Source organism: Notechis scutatus, chromosome Z (assembly GCF_049901735.1).
Source record: "Notechis scutatus isolate UNSWTSFEM ecotype Mainland chromosome Z, rNotScu1.2, whole genome shotgun sequence".
In the NCBI taxonomy this organism is placed as follows: Eukaryota; Metazoa; Chordata; class Lepidosauria; order Squamata; family Elapidae; genus Notechis; species Notechis scutatus.
This window is the reverse complement of record NC_142025.1, coordinates 92897250-92912785: the sequence shown is the minus strand read 5'-3', so window position 1 is coordinate 92912785 and position 15536 is coordinate 92897250.

Genomic DNA, 15536 nt, shown 5'->3' with positions numbered 1-15536 from the left:
ATGGCATTACTTCTGGATGAATTGAAAATTGAATACCAAAAATACAAAAAAGAAGAACAAGAAGGGAAAGATTCTCTTGGCACTCTTTTTCAAATTTTAGAAATGGTGGTTTGTACTTATGAAAAACTGACTGCGCAACAGGATGACTGGGATAAAGAAGAAGCCATTTTTGATGAACAAGTGACTCTATTTGGGGAAGGAAAGGAGAAAGAGGAAAAGAAAAAGGGGACTTTAAGACTTGAAAAAACAACCCAAAAAGAGAAAAATAAGGGGAAAAGTGGATACAATGTTAGAAAACAACAGAAAGGGGGAAAGCAGAAGAAGAAAAGGGAGGTGGAGAGACAAGGGGGTAAAAGGGGCAAGGAGAAGAATAAGCAAGGGAGAATGGAAGGGATGAGAAGCCTCAATGGTGGGGAGCAAGATGTAAAGAAACAAAATTCTTTTAGAGACAATGGGTAAATTTAATTGAAAAAGGGATTCTGTAAAGGTACACTAGATTGTATTCTTATATTTATATTTAGAAATAATGTTAGAAAATTGGAAACAACATGTAATCAAAAATGGGATAAAATATTTAGTGTAATTTAGTGAAATTTTTGTGAGGAAAAAGAAGGTAATGAAATAAATGAGAGAATTGAAGTAGAAGAAATGGGAACATTTTAATGAAATAATGATTTAAAATATGTGATGTGGGAGGGAAATAATTATGGAAAGTATGTGTTCCCATAAAAGTATGATATTTAATTGAAAAGTAACATATAAAGTGTTTAAGATATAAATATTTTAATATTAATATTAATATTAATGATTAGATCTGTATTGGCATTAATAATTAATTACATCATATACCTATAATTTCCTTTTTTTCTTTATAAAAAACTGTGTAATTTTAGAGAATAAAATTGTGAATAAAATAAATGAAATGAAATAAATGAGAGAATTGAATTAGGAAGGAATGGGAACATTTTAATTACCTAATGTTTTATATAATATAAGTGAAGTGGGGAGGAATTAACTATGGAAAGTGTATAAGTGTTCTCATAGAAGTATGATATGTATCTGAAAAGTAATGGGTAAAACGTTAAGATTTAAATGAATATTAATATTAATGATAGAATTGAATTAGTATGGATTGTTGTTTTAATTATATTATACATTTATAATTTTTTCCTTTATAAAAAAATATAGTGTGTAATTCTAGAATGTACCAAACAGAATCCCAATGGAAGTCATGTATTATATTAAGTGTTATAAATTTAGGGGAAAGAGTTAAAGGCATCATACTCCAATCAGTGTACAGGAGAAACTTTGTTTAAAGAGAAAAGATAAATGGATAGCTGGAAATAGAACAGACAAAGAATAATAAGTATTATGATTTGAACTGAGATGAGATAAATAAAATAAAATTAAGAAAGTTAAAAGAGGTGAGAAGTTATATAGAAAATTGAAAGTGGTAATAAGATATGGAATGGTATAGAAAATGAATATGAATTTGAATTTGTGTCTGTACGAAGAGTTGTAACCCGGGATCAAGCAGCTTTCAGAAAAGATGTTCTATGTTTTTATGTTTTGTTTGTTTGTGTATTGTCTTTGAAAATCAATAAAACTGTTTTTTTTAAAAAACATTTCCCATAAGAATCAATTTACATGGGTGTCATATATTCAAAATTGCAAGTGTGCCCACAACTCCAATAATCTGCCTATTCCTGGCTGAAGCCTTCTCCAATTTTCTGCATGAAGACGTTTGTTATAAAATATTCCTCAGAAGCCTCACTACACTAACCTAACATCATAGACTACATAAAGATAAACTGATTCAACATTCCAAATAAAATATCTGCCAGAAAAAAACTGAAACAAGGCAAAGAGAAACTACACATAAAAACAGACAATGCAAAATTCTTTATCTTGTCAATAGGTTCCTACTACTAGCATGATTTTAGATTAAAAAATTAATCTAGACTTAAATATAAAATCTCTTTTCCCATATTTTAATATTGCAGAGACAGGAGGAAAGGAGATAAAATGTTAATGTTGACAATTGTCCCATCCCATCACCATAACTATAACCATAACTTCCCAACACCATAAGAGTGACACATAATTAAGGCAGATTACCAAGAAGTAGCCTGAACCTGCAAAGATGAAGTTAGGAAAGCTAAGGCTCAGCATGAAGTAAGACTTGCAACCAATGTCAAAAATAATAAAGTATTTTCAATACATAAAAAACGAGAAAAATCAAAGAAACCATCAGTATACTAATAGGATGATGATAACTAGGAAATAACAGGTAGTAGAGAGAAAGCAGAATTGTTTAACTCATTCTTTGCATCTGTCTTCATGCAAAAAGATAATAAAATCCAACTTACCAAAAACAGAACCGTAAAAGACACAATGGGAGTATATAAATTAAAAATAAGGTAAGAGAACACCTGTCAGTTCTAGACGAATTCAAATCACCAGGTCCTGATGGATTATATTCCAGAGTTCTGAGGGAACCGGCAGCTTTCAAAGTTATTGGAGCACTGGGAAACTACTTGCGGATTGAAAAGGAACTGATGTGGTTTCCGTCTACAAAAAAAAAAAAAAAAAACAGATTCAGGAAACTACAAATTAATCAGCCTGACATCAATACCTGGGAAGACCTTGAAAAAGATAATCAAGCCACAAATCTGCAAATACCTAGAAGCAAGCAAAGTTATCACCAGAAGCTAATATGACTTTATCAAAAACATCATGCCAATCAAATCTTATTTCATTCTTTGACTGACTAAATTAGTGGATCAGGAAAATTTAGTGGATACAATATACTTGGATTTCAGTAAGGCATTTGATAAAATAAACCACAATCTACTTCTTGGTAAGCTGGAAAAATGAGGGATAGATAGCATCACCAGCAGATGGAGTTGTAACTGGCTGACAAACTGTATTCAACAGAACTACATCCACACGGAGGAAGGGAAGCAATGGGGTACCTAGGGTGCTATTTTAGACCCAGCATTATTCAATATCTTCATAAATGATTTAGGTAAGGGAATATAATGGGAACTCATCAAATTTGCATACAATATTAAGCAGTCAGGAATAGCCAACACACTGGAAAATAGGCTCAAGATCTAGATGGATCTTGACAGACTTGAACACTGAGCCTCATCTAGCAAAATGAAATTCAATGTTGAGAAAAGTAAGATTTTACACTTAGGCAAGAAAAACTATTTGTACAAGTACAGAATGGGTGAAATGGCTGGCTCAATACCAGTACCTGTTAGAGGGATCTTAGATCCTAGTGGACAATCACTTCAATATGAACCAATAGTGTGCAACAACCAAAAAGGCCAATACAATTGTACACTGCATTAATAGACGGATAGAATCAGATCACTTGAAGTATTAGTACCTTTACAAAGCCTTCGTAAGACCACACTTAGAATGCTGTTTCAGTTTTGTTCACCACGACATAAAATAGATGTTGAGACACTGGAAAGAGTACAGAGAACAGCAACAAGAATGATTAGGGGGCTAGAGGCTAAAACAAATGAAAAATGGTTGCAGTAATTAGCTAGCTTAATGAAAAGGACTTGGGGAGACATGATAGCAATGTTCCAATATTTAAGGGGCTACCACAAAGAAGAGGGAATCAACCTACTTTCCAAAGCATCAGAAGGCAAGACAAAAAACAGTGGATGGAAACTAATCAAGGATAGAAGCAATCTAGAACTAAGGAGAATTTTCCTAATGGAGAAAACAATTAAACAGTGGAATGGCTTGCCTTCAGAAGTTATGGGTGTTCCATTATTAGAGGCTTTTAAGACTGAACAGCTATTTTTCTGAAATTGTATAGAGAATTCTGCTCAAGCACAGGGTTGGACTAGAAGACCTCCAAGGTTCCTTCCAACTCTGTTATTCTATGTTCTAATTATAGGACTTAATGTACCCCAACCAGTCTTCCATTCTAGACTGATCTTTAAATTATGATCTGTTGATTATGCCTGGCAGGATTTCTATGTAAAACTAAGCATAACAGCTTTCAAATCATAAGGTGCATTCACATAACATACTGAGATAAAATTATTTCAGAGTACAGTGTTACAAGCTAGGTTCACTTACATGGTTTATTTGTTTGTGGCTTAGTTTCATATGTGAACTAGTTAGTACTGCCTTATTTAACAAACAAATGAACAATGACTTAATGTGTGAATTCAATCTTTTCACAACCATACTAAGGGAAAAAGTATATGTATTCTAATGTTTCCACAATTTTGCTTTCTGCACATGAATAGGCTTACATTTGATAGTGGTTTTTGCTTTACTATTGGCTTAAAAAAACCTTACTAGTAATACACATTCTATTTTTAATTATCTCCTTGTGGGTGGAATTGTACTAAATCATAATATAATCTCTTGCGGTGCTGACTTCCAAATGATCTTCAAAGATTGATCTGTGTAGAGCAGGGGTCTCTTAGACTTAAAGTTGCCAAGGTTGGAAACCCCTGGTGTAGAGCATATTCTAGTAGCCAAATAGAAAGTGACTAATGCATGGCTGACAGAAAGGCCACAACAAGGTCACAATTGGTGCACAAGTTGGATTTGTGCAAGTCTATCCTGCTTATTGAGCAGGAGGTAAAAGTCCCACCCAGTAAGACTCCCAAATTACCTACCTGTTCCACTTGGGGGAGTGCAACCCCACTGAGAACTAAATCTGATAAATTCCTGCAACTGGAAATTCCTTGAAATTAGTTTTTTAGGATTGAGCCTAAACCTCTTCTGTCCATCCCGACTCTTATAATTTTGAGACATTTGAACAGAACCTTTACTGAATTACTCTTCAGAGCAGGATTGATATGTAAATCTGGATATCTTCCACATATTGACTCTATGTTGCTGGATGACTTTACTCAGCAGCCTCATGCAAGATGTTGAATAGAAATGAGTATGATCCATAGTTTTATTGGTTATATTCCCAGGGAGTTAAAACAAATAGTTATAACTAGGACTGATATAGATTTTGGATCCTTAGTGGGAGGTACATATCGTCCTCAATTTACAACCACAATTGAACCCAAAATTTATGTTGCTAAGTAGGTCAGTTAAGTGATCATTTTTTAAAATGATCTTTTTGACGGTTATTAAACAAATCATGTCAGTTGTTAAGTGAATCTTGCAGTCGTTCAGCAAATCTGGCTTCCCACATTGACTATTGTTGGAGGCCAGCTAGAAAGGTTGCAAATGGTGATCACATGGCCCCAGGACAGTGCAATTGTTATAAATGCATGCTAGTTGTCAAAGCATCTGAATTTTGATCATAAGAGTATCGGGATGCCGCAACGGTCGTAAGTATGAAAAGTGATCACAAGACATTTTTTTCAGTGCCATTGTAACTTCGAATGGCCACTAAACAAATGGTTATAAGTTGAGGACTACCTATAATTGTAGTTATTTGTTACTGGATGCCAAGTAGTTTTTGTTGCATGGAGTGTTTTCATTTCTAGAAAGAGATATTTTAACACGTTGATTCACACTCTGTTCTCCTTCCATTATGTGCTATATGTGGCACTCCCTTGAAGGTGACCTGAATAAGTCTAGGTTTGTGCCTACTGTACTGTCAAAAGGATTTCATTTGCTTAGGAGTCAAAATGAAGACATTGTTTTAACTACTAGAATCAAATAGTTGGGAACATAAATATTTTAAACCTGCATTTGTCATGTTTTACTCAAAGCAGAAATGAACTTATCTGAAGCTTCTCAGGGATTCAAAATGACATATCTAGGACCAAATCTTCAGTGTAACCCTAAAACAATAACTTTTAAAAATAAGCAGTGAGCCATTTCTGAATTTCCATCTTTCTTGGATTCAAACACACAAGATATGGAATCACATTTTAACTTAATATAGTATATTGCAAGGGTGCCAAACTTGTGATGACATTGCATTGTCATGTGAGTTATCACAACTTTTTCCCACTTCGCTAAACTGGGGTTGGGCCTGACCAGTGTGTGACGCATCCAGCCCACGGGCTGTGAGTTTGACACCCCTGGTATATCGTGTAACTCTGCTTAGTTCATGGTTCATTGTGTTACTTGAACTGAGTAAAAATGTTTGAGTACATTATGCTAAAGTTAAATATCTTGTGTGGACCTAGCTAAGAGTGACTTCTTCCTTTCAATTCACACATAAATTAAGAGGTTGCCAAAATCTTTTTCAAGAAGACTCTTTTATTGGAAATGTGTTTAAAAGGTATAAGTAATCCTTGACTTACCACTAAAATTGGGATTAAAATTTCTATTTAAATTGGTGCAGTCATAAAGCAAGTCATGATAGGATAGAATAGGATAGGAATTCTTTATTGGCCAAGTGTGATTGGACACATAAAGAATTTGTCTTCAGTGCATAAGCTTTCAGTGTACATAAAAGATATAAGTGATAAATCATGATCATAGTCATCATAAATACATTCATCATGACATGACCAGATTTGATTTTATCATCCTTAAGTGAATTATATAGTCATTAAGCAAGTCTGCCTTCCCCAATTAACTTTGCTTGTGGGAAGCCAGCTGAGAAACTTGCAAATCATGTTCCTATGATCAAAAGACACTGCAACTGTTGTAAATGGAAGCCAGTTGCCTAGTGCTCAAAGTACAACGATGTGACTGCAGGGGTTTTGTGACAGACATTGTGACAGTCAGGAGTCACTTTTTTCCAAGATTGAATCTTCGTTAAATGAATAGTCTTAAGTCAAAGACTACCTGTAGACTACTGGTAATAAAATGAATATCTTGTAGTCTGGAATTAAAAAAATTGCCTGTACTCTTCTGTTGAGGAAATGTTCTATGTAAAATATTCAGGGATTCCAAACTACCATCAGATTTTCCAGTTTACTTTCCTCAGAATTTGGCCATAAAATCATGTTGCAGTGTAACTGTATTACTAATCAACTATAATGGCTTATCCTAATAATTGCTGATCAATATTTGGGGGATTCTTGAAAGTCTGTTTTAAATCCCGTATCTTTTCAAATACTTACATTCCCATGATTTGTGGAATAAAGCAACAACAGTCAGCAGATGCACACAGCACTTTGGGTTATAACCAAATAACAGAGTTGGGAGTCCAACCCCCTCTTCTTTGTGGCAGCCCCTTATATATTGGAGCATTGCTGTCATATCACTCCAGTCCTTTTTTTCATTACACTAGACATACCCAATTCATGCATCTGTTCTTCATATGTTTTAGTCTCCAGTCCCCTAATTGTCCTTATTGCTATTTTCTGCACTCTTTCCAGAGCCTCAACATCTTTTTTATAATATGGTGACCAAAACTGAATGCAGTATTTTTTATTAGGGCTTTATATAGTGGTTTTCCTCTTTAAGATTTTCATCCATGGAGTGTTTCCCAAGCTCTCCCTAAGTTAAAATCAGCTTTTTAAAAGTCTAAAGCATTTGTTTTATTATGTTCTATTGTTTGTGTTTGCATTATATTGCATTAATTTGGCAATTTCAACCTGTTATTAGGAATTAGGTCCAGTATAGCTGTCCCTTTAGTTCTCTCTTCTACCTTTTGGATGACAAAGTTGTCAGCTAAGTTGGTCAGGAATCTGTTTGATTTTCAACTTGATGCAGAGTTTGTTTCTCAGTTGATGTCAGAGTAAAGTCCTCCATTGTTACCTATATTTGTTAACTGCTTAGCAAAAAGTTCATGTATTTCTTCTGCTTGGATGGGTGGCCTGTAATATACAACTATGGCAATGCCATTCTTTTTTTCTTTTATATTGACTCATATGTATCCTAGGGGCGGTTTTCATTCTTGGTTTTGTGCATTTCTGTAGATACATAGTAACTTTTTACATATAATGTAACTCCACCTCCTATTTTGTTAGGTCTGTTTCTTTTGAACGGTTTGTTTATCTTACAATGTGAGGGCTTTAGTTTGATTGTGTGTCACAGAGATGCCATGTGGTTCTAATAGTCTGCTGGTGATTTCTAAAATATTTTTTACATATGGCAGTGTTATCCTTTTCACACTTGCATTGGTTCAGCTGTGATATATTGAGTGGTCAGGCAATTTTTGATGAAGATACAATGATCTAATACAATGATCTACCACAGATAACAATAATGATCTAATACATATCGATTTTACAGAAGACAATGTTGAAAAAGCACTACGCAATGTAAAACCATCTCTATCTATTGGACTGGACGGAATATGTGCCTACTTCTTAAAAAAGCTATCCACTGCCATAGCCGAACCTCTAAGCATAATCTTTGAAAAATCTTTCAGGACCAGCTCCTTGCCAAAACTATGGTCACAAGCCACGGTCATCCCCATCTTCAAAAAGGGAGACCTCAGCCTAGTTGAAAATTACAGACCAATCTCTTTATGCTGCATCATCTGTAAAGTCATGGAATCAATTATTAACCAATCCATTATCCTCCACTTAGAGACAAACAACCTACTCTCTAATAAACAATTTGGTTTCAGAAAAAAACTATCCTGCAATCTGCAACTCTTACACTGCAAAAACATATGGACTACACAACTCGATCAGGGCAAAGCAATAGACGCAATCTACATAGACTTCTGTAAAGCCTTTGATTCAGTGGTACACGACAAACTACTCCTAAAACTAAAATCTTATGGTATCTCTGGACATAACTGGATAGAAGCATTCCTGTCAAACAGACAACAAATGGTCAAAATTGGGAGCATCCTATCAAATTCTGTACCTGTCAACAGTGGTGTCCCCCAAGGCAGTGTTCTAGGACCAACTTACTTCATACTCTACATAAATGACCTCTGGGATCATATTAAGAGCAACTGCGTTCTCTTCGCTGACAATGTAAAGCTATTCAACACCACAGACAACCCTGCTACCCTTCAGAAAGACCTCGACTATGTATCAAAATGGTCAAACAAATGGCAACTTCAAATCTCAACAAATAAATGCTCTGTCTTACATATTGGCAAAAAAAATCAGAAAATAAAATACAGGCTGAATAGTCAAGACCTTGTTGATGAGCCAAACTCTGTCAAGGATCTTGGAGTACTCATCTCTAATGATCTAAGTGCTAGAGCCCACTGTAACTACATAGCCAAAAAGGCATTAAGAGTTGTTAACCTAATCTTACGTAGCTTTTTCTCTGGTAATATTACACGACTAACTAGAGCATACAAAACATTTGCTAGACCAATACTCGAATACAGCTCATCAGTCTGGAACCCACATTATGTATCTGATATTAACACAGTTGAGAAAGTCCAGAAATATTTCACAAGAAGAATTCTCCACTCCTCTACTCGTTGCAGAATACCTTATGCCACCAGACTTGAAATTCTAGACCTAAAAAACCTAGAACTACGCCGCCTTCGTCCGATCTAAGTATAGTATATAAAATCATACATTGTAATGTCCTACCTGTCAATGAATACTTCAGCTTCAACCATAACAACACAAGAGCACACAATAGATACAAACTCAAAGTTAATCACACCAAACTTGATTGCAGGAAATATGACTTCAGCAACAGAGTGGTCAATATCTGGAATACTCTACCTGACTCTGTGGTTTCTTCCCCAAACCCAAAAAATTTTAACCTTAGACTTTCTACTATTGACCTCACCCCTTTCCTAAGAGGTCTGTGGGGGGCGTGCATAAGCGCACCAATGTGCCTACCGTCCCTGTCCTATTGTTTCTTTTATTTTTCTTCTATGTATCCATGTATTCATAACTATGTTTTTACTTATATCTATTATCTTGTAAGCAATTGACAAACCAAATAAAATAAATATTGTTGGAAGACATTGTATGGAAGTTCTGATTCTTTTTTCAGATCTTCAGGGTTGCTACAGTATGTTCATACTTGTCTAAATAGTGTTTTTAAACAACTTTTCTAGTGGGAGGTTCATTGTTAGTGAAACACTTGGTTGGTGTGGGTAGTTTTCCATAAAGCTGTATGTCTAATTTGCAATCACTGCCTCTGCTGATGAGAATATCTGGGAAGGGGAATGTGTTTTCTTCTTCTTCTCGTTTTTTACTCCTTTGAAGATGTTGATAATTTTGTGTGTGTTTTTCTAATTGATCCTTTTTTGTTATGTCAAAGGTGTCATCTATATATCAGATCCATACTTTGTATGCATGGGAGTTCTATGGATTCCAGGCATTGCATTACTATTATTTCTGCTGATATTATTACTATTATCTGTCCTATTAGTCCTGAAGAGGCTGATCCCATAGCTTTGTGTCGCTGATATATTTGTTCATCAAACTGAAAGTGTGTGATCAGGTTGATAAGATACAATAATTCTGGGTATTTCTATCTTGGTATATTTAGTTAGGTCAGGGGTACTGTGAAGTACTGCAGCCATGGATTTTTTGACTAATTCTGGGTCAGTGGATGTAATGAGTCCTGTGACATGAAATGAAACCATGATTTCATCTTCATCTATTGCTATCTGTTTGATTATTTGGAGGCATTGTGGTAAGGAGTTGATGGATATTTGCTTCTCTCTGTGAACTATCCAAGCTTTTCTGTCAATTTTTTGGCAATGTTATAAGCTGAGGTACCTGGTAATGATACAATTGGAAGAAGAGGTATATCTTGTTGTGTATTTTGGGACATCCATAGAAACATGGGAGGATGGATGCACTACTTTTGATTTGCCACTTGTCATCTTTGATGATTTGACCTTTCTTTGTAAGATAACTGAGAGTTCTCTTGATCTGGTTGTCTAGTATTATATCAGATTGGTATGTTTTCATTATAATTGATCATATAGGAAAACAATCCATAATATGTTGTAATCTGTCCATGATAATAGTGGTTCAGCCTTTCGGATGTTCAGGATTGCAGCAGTATTGAAGTACATAAATTCAATTCTCTGTTGCAAATATTCTCTTCCATCGATAACGTATCAACTCAAAGTATCATTTGTGTATCCTGGTTACTAAATAAACCTTAATTGGCTAGAGAAGAAACTAAGCCAAAACTAAGAATTATAGCTTACAGTATGTTTATACAACTTGTTAGCCATGGATAAACTAACAATAACACTTCCTTTAAAAAGTCAATAATAATGGATCCAGCTCAGTTGATCCAGCTCAGTTGGATCAAAGTTCTGCCTTCGTCAAGCTTTAGATGCGATAGGAGGCCTAATTTAAGTCACAACTATTTACAACCAGATGCAGCCAAGAATCTGGTTTGATCATCTGCTTCCCATTACAGACATAGCTGGAGGTTACACAATTTACTTACCCATATTCAGTTGAGCCATTTTCTGAGTTTGCATAGCACACTTAAATAACTTCAGGACTGAGTTGTGCAATGTGACGGTAAACTGTAATAAGTTTACGGTTCACTGTATTGTGTGATCAGAGTCACTCTTATGTGAAGTTTGTAGCATGCTATAAAAAATTTTTGTCTCAGATTCCAATGTGATAATAGGGTCTCAATCATTTTAAAGAACCAAAGTTGTTTTCATGTTCTAATTATAACACAGTGTACTAAGGGTGGTCTCTAAAAACCCTGCTGTTTTTGCTGTGAATAATATCCTTTGGAATTTGTTGCCATGGGATTCAACAAAAGAAACTCTTTTATCTACTATATAGTTACTTATTTACATAACTTTGATTTGCTGGGCAGTCTTACTCTTCTATTATAAACCTGTGGCCACTAGGTGGCTCTGGATATTCAATTGGTGCAGTCCTTGTCCAGATTCTCTGTGTACTTGCATTTGGGTGACTTTGCTTTATCTTTTTTCAATATGCCAGTGCAACTCTATTTTTATCTCAAGGTGGTTCAGATGCACATTGGACATTGTTATGATGCCTTTGGGCTTCTGTTACCCATAGCATCCTCACCATTATTGTCACAATTATCCAATTCCTCCAAGAACTGCAATCAGTTGAGTATAGTGGAATGAACTCATTAGCTACAAAACCATGGAGTTTAGAGAACAGTGAAACTAAGAATTATACAGCAGAAATATAATTAATCTCACATACAGTAATAGTAATTATTACCAAGTGTTTTAAAGCACTCAACAACGGAAACTTTCTTAAAATTACTATGAAGACTTTCAATGCCTTATTATTAGCTATTGAGAACCTGGGATTAATGTCTGAAGGAAGAAATTTGGAAAATGGTTGTAGACAGCTGCTATACTTTTTGTAACTGCCTGGCAAGGAAGCAGACTGGCAAATTCCAGGGAATATATAGGTCATTCAGTTGGAGAACTATTTTAGCAGGTGTATGCATGTTACAGTAGAGTAAAACATTGGATGTTTGATTCGTAGTGTCTTCCAAATCATGGATTATACTCTGATTAGAGAAAATCTTGGTCATAATCTGAAATTAATCACCTGGACAATCAGTGAGTGCAGAAACTGCCACCAAACAGAGCTACTTGAGAATTAGCATCCTTGTTTGCTTCTCATTTGTATGGAGGTGGGAGGGAGGAAAGAAGAGACTTTGTTTTAAAATGAAAGAATGATAAAACTTCATCTTGCACTTTCACCCCTGCCCAACTGCAGCACAAAGCAGAAGTGCAAAGCTTGACTTCTGGATGTTTTTCCAAACCATTAATAGCTCCATTCTAGGTTACATAACTGAGATCGCAGCTTAGAATGAAGAAGTCAGCAAGCTTCTTCGCTCATACCAAGATTTTTTTTTTCCTGCTGCAGCTTCTCACCTAATTTTCCTTCATTGGTTTCTTCTTCCACACAGTTGATCCCATTCTGTTCCCTTTTCTGAGAGCAATCCTGCTGATAATATTCAGATAGCCTGGTGGAGTACTGAATTCCTTTACTTTTTTTCTCTGTAATATGTCATTAGGTTGTAAAGAATAAAAAAAAACTGTTGTGGCCACCTGTATTTTACTGTGTCTTCTGGGGCATGTTTGTTAAGTGAATGCTTTGCCCATGATTAATACAAAGGTATATTTAATGTGCATGCAAATACAATATTCCCACTTACCTTTGTGCAATAGAAACAATCATGTATTATAAAAAACATATTATGTAATAATTCTAATTTGAGTAATATTCTTTGGGATATCTCAAATGCAACCTCAATTATTTGGGAATAAAAAGCAGGTACCTAGCAGCCAATCATTGTTGCTTAGGTGGCTGTGGAAGAGGGTCATGTTTTGAAATCCCTACTTCCCTCTCTTTAAAAAAAATACAAACTCAAAAACAGTGTTGTGCTTCTTGAAAACATGTGGAACATTTGTGCTGATACAAATGTGGAATCTGTGTCCCTTCACAGAGTCAGTATTTGTCCACTTGGACTTCCATTATTTCCCTTGTTTCTCTCAGCAGAGGCAAACAGCATACTCGGGCCACTGCAGATGTAAACAACTCGTACTTGGCGGTACCGCAGTTCCCCTGCATCAAGGAGTTTCCTTGCCAAATTCCTGTCTCCTCCTTCACCCACTAGGGGAACACTGACATAGCCACAATGACAAAAATGGAGATGTCCTGTTTAGGGGCAGAGCTCCGTTTCCCGACTCCAGCCACAATAACTAAGCCAAATCCTTATTTAGACTTTAAAAGGAACAAACTAAAGCAGAATTAACAAAAACAACTCTCCCTCCTCCTGCTCCCAGCTAGCAAAAATAAAACATGCCTTGCTTTGTAACAGGAAGTTTCCACAGCCAAAGAAATGTACAACACACACACACACACACACACACAGGCTAGTATCCTGCTTGTACACGTGCAATATCCCCGCCTCTTCATTTGGCACATGTTACTGCAGCAGAGAAGTCTAGTGAAGAAGTTGTATCTAAAAATGGACTGTGTTTCACATGGCAGAAACACGTGACCGAAAGAGGCAAGGCTTTTTTTAAACAAACAGCACGGCTTACTGAGAGATGGCTCTGGAAAACAAGCAACGAAAGAGAGCAACTCACATGGGGAGCTGTAAAAGACAGCCCTGGATTACTGGCAAGCAACTGCCTGGAAAAGCCAGAGCAACCGATTTGGCTGGCTGAGCCACACTTTGCCTTAAATCAGACTTCAAAGAGAAAACGTGATAGAAGCAATGGCCAAACCCACTTATTCCCAACCAAAATGACTGTTTGTGTGTGGGGTTGGGTGGGGTGTATGTTAAATAACTGCTCTTAGCATTGTAAAGGTTAGATCACTCTGTTTTAGGGACCCACAATTATGCAATACACTATCTAGACCAGCGTATTTCAAAGTTAGTAACTTCAAGAGATGTGAGCTAAAATTTCCAGAATTTCACTACCAGGATGGAATTTGATAAGTTTGTAGTTTATCATATAATGAGAACCCAACCATATTGTAGTCACTGCACATTCTGTGAACATGTAATATGGTTTGCTTGATCTTAATATGTTAGGGAACACTGCAATTATATTTTGTTAAACTGGATTTCTAATTTAGGATGCTGGGTGAACCTACCTGGCAGGTATTAGCATAAACATTCCCCACTGAGAGGAACAACAAAGAAATGAGTTCAAAATAAGTTCACAAACCAAGCCAGGTTTCCCAAACTAGAACTCTGCAGTTTTGCTGAGCTTCCACTGTTACGATTCCCCAGTTAGCAGATGCTGGTTGGGGAGTTATGATACAATATGGAGAACCTCATGTTAGGAGAAGCTGCTATGAGACATATCCAAGTTGGTATGCCTTTGCCTAAGCTTTATTTCACTATGGCTAATGTAGTCATGAAGCTGCATGTGCTAAGCCATAAATCAACTGTTTATCAATATATAAACTGTAATTGATAGTTCAAATATTGTTGTCATCAGCCATTCAGTTGTGCCCAACCCACAGCATTCTCCATATTCCTCTGTCTCCTTCAGATCCGCCATGGTCGCCCTGGTGTCATCCTGTATAGCATTCAGCCAGAGGCTATAGGACAACCCTTTCTCCTGTTTCCACAATCGCTCCCAGCATGATAAGACTCTTCAAGAGAGTCCACTCACGTGACATGTTCAAAGTATGACAGCCTCTGTTTGGCTTCAGGTGATATTTTTGGTGAGGTTTGGTCTAGGACTTCGTTAGTTATTTTTGCAGTTCAGGGGATGCATAATAGTTGCCTCCAACACCACATTCAAAGGTCCATCCTTCTCCTATTTGCCTTTTTCAGAGTCCAAGTTTCTCAGCCATAAGTAGCAATTTGAAAAATTATTGCCTTAATTAATCTGCATTTGGTTGTGAAGTTGACATTGCAGTTCTTCCAAGTGTTGTACGTCTTCTGATCTCGGGCTGCAGTCACCACTTTGATCGATTTTAGAGTCCAGGAAGATAAATTCGTTTACTGTTTTGATAGTCTCTTCTTCAACTCTTCATTCTGACCTATGTGTTCTCTGCAGTAGTCATTATCTTTGTTTTCTTCATATTAAGATACGACATCCAAATTTTGCACTTTCATCTTGGACTTTCAGGACCGGCTACTCCAGATCCTCTTTGCTTTTATTTCATGTGCATATCGGGAATTGTTGATATTCCAACCGCAGATTTTAAACCATGATAGCAACTACTTTTTAGCATATTTTGCAGATCCAGGCT